At 40.3% G+C, this 8693-nt stretch overlaps 1 long non-coding RNA gene across 1 annotated transcript in view; it reads left to right on the forward strand.

Moving 5' to 3' along the window:
- The window catches only part of LOC311129753, a 73121-nt gene extending 70825 nt beyond the window's left edge, over window positions 1-2296 (forward strand). The window contains exons 2-3 of the long non-coding RNA XR_014613306.1: window positions 1839-2005; window positions 2216-2296. This is a non-coding gene — a long non-coding RNA (uncharacterized lncRNA). The remainder of the gene's footprint in view (window positions 1-1838; window positions 2006-2215) is intronic.
- Window positions 2297-8693: the final 6397 nt, after the last annotated feature.

Genomic DNA, 8693 nt, shown 5'->3' on the forward strand with positions numbered 1-8693 from the left:
ACTTCACTGCATCAAAGGGACGATGGACGGGGCCATGTACCGTCAAATCTTGGGTGAGAACCTCCTTCCCTCAGCCAGGGCATTGAAAATGGGTAATGGATGGGTATTCCAGCATGACAATGACCCAAAACACACGGCCAAGGCAACAAAGGAGTGGCTCAAGAAGAAGCACATTAAAGTCATGGAGTGGCCTAGCCAGTCTCCAGACCTTAATCCCATAGAAAATCTGTGGAGGGAGCTGAAGGTTCGAGTTGCCAAACGTCAGCCTCGAAACCTTAATGACTTGGAGAAGATCTGCAAAGAGGAGTGGAACAAAATCCCTCCTGAGATGTGTGCAAACCTGGTGGCCAACTACAAGAAACGTCTGACCTCTGTGATTGCCAACAAGGGTTTTGCCACCAAGTACGAAGTCATGTTTTGCAGAGGGGTCAAATACTTATTTCCCTCATTAAAATGCAAATCAATTTATAACATTTTTGACATGCGTTTTTCTGGATTTTTTTGTTGTTATTCTGTCTCTCACTGTTCAAATAAACCCACCATTAAAATTCTAGACTGATCATGTCTTTGTCAGTGGGCAAACATACAAAATCAGCAGGGGATCAAATACTTTTTTCCCTGACTGTATAAAAACCTGGTTTTGCTTCGTCATTATGGGGTATTGTGTGTAGATTGATGAGGGGGGAAAAACAATTTAATCCATTTTAGAATAAGGCTGTAACATAACAAAATGTGGAAAAAATCAAGGGGTCTGAATACTTTCCGAATGCACTGTACCTCTCGAGTCACAAAACACTCCAGAGGACAAGTTGTTATTATACTGATGCCAAAACAGAAGTAAAACAAATGTAGCCAGGTCATCGTTCTTTCAGTAGTTTTCAAAGATGTCACCTGAAAATAGAGAAGAGGTGGTCAGAAAATGAACACCTGGTGCAGAGTGAATAGAGATACACCATGAGCGTATTCTATGATTCTATGTGTTGTGTTTTACCTTGTGTGTACCCAGTGAAGGTAGCATACATAGCCAGTCACAGCAAACAGAGCACTGACAATCAGAGAATGCACTGTAACATAGCTAGCTAGCTAACATCACATCGTGCATGGTGCTAAATAGCTAGCTTGCTATGTTATCTAAGTTAGCTATCTACCAAGCTTGGTATCCTCGTGCCAAGTCAGAGAACTAACTATCTATTAACTAACTATTTACATTAGCTAGCATCAAAGCTTTGTATAACTAACCCTCATTGTTCTTTCTGTACTAGCATCATGCATGATGGTAGCTATAACATATCAACGTGAAAATATTGGGGAAGGGACACAATTTATTGACCTATTAGATAGATAGTCATCTTGGTAATTCTTGTTTCATATGTGAATCAGTGATTCATAAGTAGGTTGTCCGGTTATTTATCTTTTCACTTTTTAGTCAGCAATGCCACGCCTATATTATGGGCCAACGAGCGCCTCTTGCTACCATTGAGAAATGTAGCTAGTAGTGTTGACAAACAGCGGCCATTACTGCGAGTAAAATATAATAGCATATTTGACGGGTATTTTGTTTAAGTACCTATTTATTCATTTATCTCATTTAGTTAATGAATTCATTTACAGAATGTATTTACAGAATATATAATGGAATTCATTATTAGAAAGTCTCAACTGTTACTATATGTCTTTGTGGTGGATTTGACATATTTGTCTGGTATTTTGAGGGCCTATTTCATTAATCTAATTTAGTTCCTGAATAAAATACAGTAGATGAATAATTTTACAGAATGTATGAACAGCATGGATTTACATAATTTATGGTTTATTCTCTCTCCTCTCTCACTCTCTAGCTTTTGGAGGAGATGACAGCACTCATGCACAAGGACGTGGACAAGCTATTGATAACCAATCTGCGTAAAATGGCAGTCAACCTAGTTGAGAAGACCCCAAAGAGTCCACTGAAGACATCATGTGCCCAGTTGCTAGGTGGCTGCCCGAACAGAGGTGGAGAAAGCAGGTAAGTGGTTTTATATTATTACTCTTAAAGTTCAGTCTGAAGTGGGCAGCTGCTTGGGTTCCACTGATTTGTCTATGATAGTTGGGTGGTGGGCGAGCTAGGTTGCGCAACTGGGGATGCTTATTCACTCTTGAGCAGGGAAAGTTAAAACAATGTTCAATAACAATATAGGAGATGCGATGAATTAACATGTTTCATTCTGTTTTTCAGGCCAGATGGTCTTCGGAACCATTCTCCTGCTTTAATTTCTCTTCAAAGAGGTTCCAGCACAGTTGTTTGTGGTTGATGAGGTAAATGAAATAAGAATTGTTGTTATGACATTTTGGAACACTCATTACTTTTTTTGTGAGCCATTAGTGCAGGGCTCTACAATTAGATTCTTGTTCACTTTGAATTCTTAGAATTTGAAAAACGTTTAATTCACTTTGCATTCTGTCCACCCAGCAAAGGCACCTCGATAAGCTTATATGGATGTTCAAAAGGTTAAATGTCTGTACACTCACTTGGGACATTTATTCTCATGGTTCACTCACTCTTTACTCATTCACTTTTTCTCTGTATTGTATGTGTGTTTTGTTTACCAGGACCCTGTGTTTCCAACGCCAACCATTGTGCTCAGGGGTTATGTGGATGGAAAGCCTCTGGAGAGTGGAAGTCTTACATAATCTAAGAACATGAACTTTCTATCCATTATTGTTCCATATCTCTTGTCAGACATTCTGTTGACTTCATGTTCCTGACAGACTAGGATCAGTCATTGTCTTGGTCTACAATCCTTTTACAGCAGACCACATGCAAATCTTCAGTAAGTTGTTGACATATCGCTTGTCCAATTCATTATAGATATGCATGTGTGTGTGGTCTGCTGTCAAATGATTGTAGACTTTGTAGACAAAGAACCATTTGATTTAGGTTATATACAGAAACTTTTAGAGATCTACAAAGAACCATCAATGCCATGCTACAAAGGGTTGGGTTAGGGTTAGGGTTCTTTGTAGAACCTTTTATGCTGGTTCTTTGTGTAACCAATAATGGATCTTTGTAGAACCTTTAATGCTGGTTCCTTGTGAAACCAATAATAGATCTTTGTAGAACTTTTTATGCTGGATCCTTGTATAACCAATAATGGTTCTTTGGAGCTCTTGATATTTATATTGTGTCTTTAAAGGAACATCCCATTGATGGTTCTTCGGAACCCAAAAAATGGTTCCCTATGGCATCGCTCTCAAGAACCCTATTTGGTTCCAAATTGCACCTTTATTTTTAAGAGCGTGAATCAGTTAAATGATTTGGAACATTTAAAGCAGTTGAGATCACACTCATCACAACATGTTTCAAAGTGTCCCTTCAAACACTTGCTTTCCCATGATGCATGCTGTGCTGCCCAGGGATGTATTAGCTCAGTCCGGGACACGTTTGTCACGTCCCCCTGCTCAGACGTTGCATGCATCAACGAATGGTTGCATGCCACATCACCGACTGTGTCGTCAACTGACAGATTGCTATAACATATGATGCGGTTAGCTGATAAGTAAAATAGCTATCCAGGTATTGTAAGATCTGGCATGCGTCAGCAATGCCTGGGCAGGGGAACGCGCCCATTGTCTGGCTAGCTGGCACTCCATCAGGATCCCTTTCTTTGAGCACTGATGTTCTAGAAATTACTGAACGAGTCAGTGCAGTTAATGATGATTCAGAGAAGTGGGTTAGGGTGGAAACTCACACACTGGCCAACTGTGCTATAGCAACTTGAACCCAGCAATGTGCCCTGAATGAAAAAAGGCTCCTGGGAAAAACATTTAACAGGGAAGTCTGTAAATGTCACACAGCGGTTTGTTAGTCATACATCAGCGTGGGCCCATTTGGCAACAAAATGAATTTACCCAGAAAATAAAACCTGTAGAGATTCATCTAAATGAAGTTAATGAAAAAGTAGCATCATTGTAATTTACCCAAATTTATCCCAATTCTAACACCAATCTATATGTGCTCCCTTCACTCACAAACCTCCAGTCAGGATCAGACTAAACAGATCCTCTCATGTTGAATGGAAAACTACCAAGACATTCAATAAAATAAAACGTTTTTCTCTGGAAACACAGAATTGATGGTTGCTGTATTTCAGCACATAGATGAATGATATGTACAAAGTGCAGTGCATTGGATTTCAAAGTGCATTTGATCCCTGAACAATGCTGCCTGCAGCCACCAGGTGCCATCAGAACACTTGGAAGCATATAGTCTGGGGGTATTTTGGGGGTAGAACGACAGAGGGCAATATCCACACTTCTTGATAAGTGCATTTCTCTGCTTTCTTATTTGTCACAGATTCATCCTAATAAACATGTAATAAAATACTAATAAATCACACAGAAAGCTGGTATTTTATACTAATATGATATGAAACTGTCTCTAGTACTACAAGGTATCTTTTTTAAATTGATGCACACTTTGTAGTGACAATGCACACATTATAGTGACAATGTGTAGTGAAGCCTTAAACTTTATCATAATGAGAAAAACACACTCTGACAACGTACTACCAAAGTCACCCATTGTGTGTATCCGAAACTACCTCCATACTTCACTAACCTCCTGAGATGACTGACACTTTTTGAATGTTCTTCAATGTGTTACAGCAGGTAGGCCAACATGTCATCTCCATTTCAGTGATGCTAAACTGTAGGCTGTCATTATCTCTTCCCGACATCCACGACCACAGACATACATTATTTCTGATCACGCACACAACCCTGACTCTCTGCCGTCATTGGTACCCGGTAACAACCGGAAGCGCAACAGAATGCTCTGAACAAGACGACTGTGGCAACAAGTTAATCACGCTCTCCTGTGATTTTTTTGTCCATCTCTGGGAAATACTAAATCGAAAGAAGAAAACCCTTTTGACTTAGTCAAGTATACACGTGTGTCCTTCAATCACCTTGCTCGGGTGAAAGCAACATCAAGGCGCGCCTAGCGATTATTGTCGGATGCTTTACCTGCCTTGGATGAAAAACGAATGGTAAGTGAAGGGGATGGGAATTTGTGACATAGGGCTGCCCAAAGCTGGGAAATGATAGCTGCGTAATTTAAATACATCTCTCAAAAACATGTATTTCTACCATCTTTAATTTCTCAGGTGAAAACAGAGTGGGAGCTGTCCCTGTTTTCCAAAAGTGATGCATCACAAGGCTGATGGAAAAATAAGGGGAAAGAAGATGCCTGGAGGGCCCTGAAACAATAATGATCAGTTATTGGTAACATAAAATCCCATGATGTGTAAACTATAGCTGTCCTATTTAAATAATTATGATTGGCCTTCTTATATACTCAAATAATGGAGTTTAGACTAATCCGTACTATGTGCATCTTGTCATTTTGACAGGGGATTACCAGATTTTACAGATCTGTATTTTATTCATTTAAAAAAACAACTGTGGCTTAGGTTTTAAAGGGAATTATTCTTGTTGTGTGAAATAAGCTCTTTAGCAGATAATACTATGATCCTGCTAGTTAAGAGATTTGTGTGATCAAACCTTATTCTTATAATGTCAATGGATCAAACCCTGGATCAGGCGTGACATATAACCTCTGACAACATTGTTCTTTCGGCATGTCTGATCTCCCATAGAAAATATAGTTCAACACAAATTGTACTGTGCCCTACTGTAGCCTTGTTTAACCTTGTCAGAGCGGATATATGAATCGAATGTTATTGATCACTGTGATCATAATAGTGTCCCCTCTGCTGCTACAGTATTGTTTCAGCTGAAAAACCAATAGTGTATTCCAACCTGTTAGATTCATGTCAACAGAGTGGCAATAAAGATACCGACGTTGGAAACGCCAGACAAATAGCCTACTGTAGCCAACACTTCATCACCTGGGACTAGATAGGCTGTAATATGATTATTGCCAAATAAAGACTATGAGAATTGAATATATATCAGTCAAGAAATGATTTGACTTTATCCCACTAGCAAAACATGTTTTTATGTATTTATCTGCGACACAGGCCTGTCAAAACTCATCAATATACATATATTTATAGGCTATAAATCATGTTCGAGCTCATCATAATGTATAGGTCTACATTATTTATAGTGTCGCCGACGCGCTAAATGTGTCACACTTCTCCAATCATTCGACAACTTAGCCCATCTTTTTCAGAAAAATCGAGGCGTGAGGCGTGATGCAAGCAGTGGTTGTGGGAGCTTGGCTATAGCATACTTTCGTGTATGTGAATGGGAAGGGCGGCTTGAGGATGTTGGTTCTACCAGACTCGCTGGGTATGGCAGAGATTTTGTTATGAGAGAGCCTTCTCCATGGAAATAATTGAAGCCTCCAATATGGCGACAGCAGCTGAACCCACTTCGTACTGAATATCTATCATTGATAAGGTAACCTGTTTGATTCCCTCCTGTATCATCGCATGCGGTCATATTCATATTCATATTCAAAATATTAGCCTAATCAAGTCATTCATTTTTTTATGTGTGCACGCACCTTTCTCCTTTTCTGTTGTGTCGACATATTTATATTTATTTACCTCCCCTCAGCACGCCTATCAGGGTGGACCTTCTTATGGACGAGACGCAGAAATGTATAACATACAGAAGTAGTCAGTCAGCTAGCTGCATGCCAAGATTATGGTAATAGTCAAACAAATGTCATAAATGTGTTATTCATTGGCTGCTGGTTTAAATACGATTTTGGTCATAAATTCTCAATACTAATTTGTTTGATTGGTTAAGATAACATATATGTAAGCTAGTTTACCTCAATAACTTAGTGTTGCTTGCTGTTGAGAGCTGATATATAACGTTGCTTGTGTACCATTTCGTTGTAGTAGTAGGCAAAACCTAGTGCGTTTATTAATTTAAACTCTTATCTCAACTTTCCATAATCATATCATATATTTGCCTGCATGAGTAACCCAGATCAACATGCATATTTTGTCATGAAATTGAACATAATTTACAGTAGGATAAGTGATATACGCCCTAAGGCGAGTATGATTTGAATAGTTAGTTAGCGTACATAATTTTGTAGACTCTTATGTGGGTAATGCCATGACCTTTAGATCTCTCCCTCTTGGCGATATCTATTGTGCAGTACTGGAGGATAAATCATTGCTATTCACACAACGAGCAGCCACTCTGGAGGGAGTATGTCAGGCATTTCTGATAGACCCACTGGCATTTCTGCGCTTAGCCCAGTACGGTTAACCTTTCAGCACCATGGACAGCAGCACATTCGCAAAAAGTAGGCCTACCCGGTCGAATCCTCAATCAACAGTAACCGTCCAAATCAAATCAAATCAAATTTTATTGGTCACATGCGCCGAATACAACAGGTGCAGACATTACAGTGAAATGCTTACTTACAGCCCTTAACCAACAGTGCATTTATTTTAAACAAAAAAAGTAAGAATAAAACAACAACAAAAAAAGTGTTGAGAAAAAAAGAGCAGAAGTAAAATAAAGTGACAGTAGGGAGGCTATATATACAGTAAAATAAAGTGACAGTAGGGAGGCTATATATACAGGGGGGTACCGTTGCAGAGTCAGTGTGCGGGGGCACCGGCTAGTTGAGGTAGTTGAGGTAATATGTACATGTGGGTAGAGTTAAAGTGACTATGCATAAATACTTAACAGAGTAGCAGCAGCGTAAAAAGGATGGGGTGGGGGGGCAGTGCAAATAGTCCGGGTAGCCATGATTAGCTGTTCAGGAGTCTTATGGCTTGGGGGTAGAAGCTGTTGAGAAGTCTTTTGGACCTAGACTTGGCACTCCGGTACCGCTTGCCGTGCGGTAGCAGAGAGAACAGTCTATGACTAGGGTGGCTGGAGTCTTTGACAATTTTGAGGGCCTTCCTCTGACACCGCCTGGTATAGAGGTCCTGGATGGCAGGGAGCTTTGCCCCAGTGATGTACTGGGCCGTACGCACTACCCTCTGTAGTGCCTTGCGGTCAGAGGCCAAGCAGTTGCCATACCAGGCGGTGATGCAACCAGTCAGGATGGTTGTCCACGAAAGAGAGGGAGAGCAAGTAGCCTTAGTTGCTCTGTTAGACTGATTTGTGATTATTTATTTTGATAACAGACTAAGCAACTCAAATTGGACTTTCAATGTGATTTATGGTCGGCTACAGTAGGCAATATGCAGAGGCGCTGAAATGCCTAAATGATTTTGCCTAAATAACAAGCTACTAAAACGTCTGCTGATGCATGGCAATTATGTTTTAAATAACCTATGCTGTATCGTGTCTACTTTCCTCCCTGGAGTCTTTTCATTGTGCCTGAGTTCATAGTTAATTTTTCAGGTAACAAGACTAAAACGCTTTAGCCTGAGTGCCAGTCTATTAATGCTCTCTTTCTAACTCCTTGTCAACATGTTTGCCATGACAATTCCATAATGAGTTGGCAAGAGAGCAGAAACATACCAGCATTTAGGCTAAAAAAGCTATCTATGCTGCAATAGTCTATGTGCCGGGGGGCTAGGGTCAGTCTGTTATATCTGGTGTTACTCTCCTGTCTTATCCGGTGCCTGTGTGAATTTAAATATGTTCTCTCTAATTCTCTCTCTCCCTCTCTCCCTCCCATCCCGGAGGACCTGAGCCCTAGGACCATGCCTCAGGACTACCTGGCCTGATGACTCCTCGCTGTTCCCAGTCCACCTGGTCGTGCTGCT

The sequence above is a fragment of the Coregonus lavaretus genome (genome assembly GCF_964263955.1).
Source record: "Coregonus lavaretus genome assembly, chromosome: 5".
Classification (NCBI taxonomy): Eukaryota; Metazoa; Chordata; class Actinopteri; order Salmoniformes; family Salmonidae; genus Coregonus; species Coregonus lavaretus.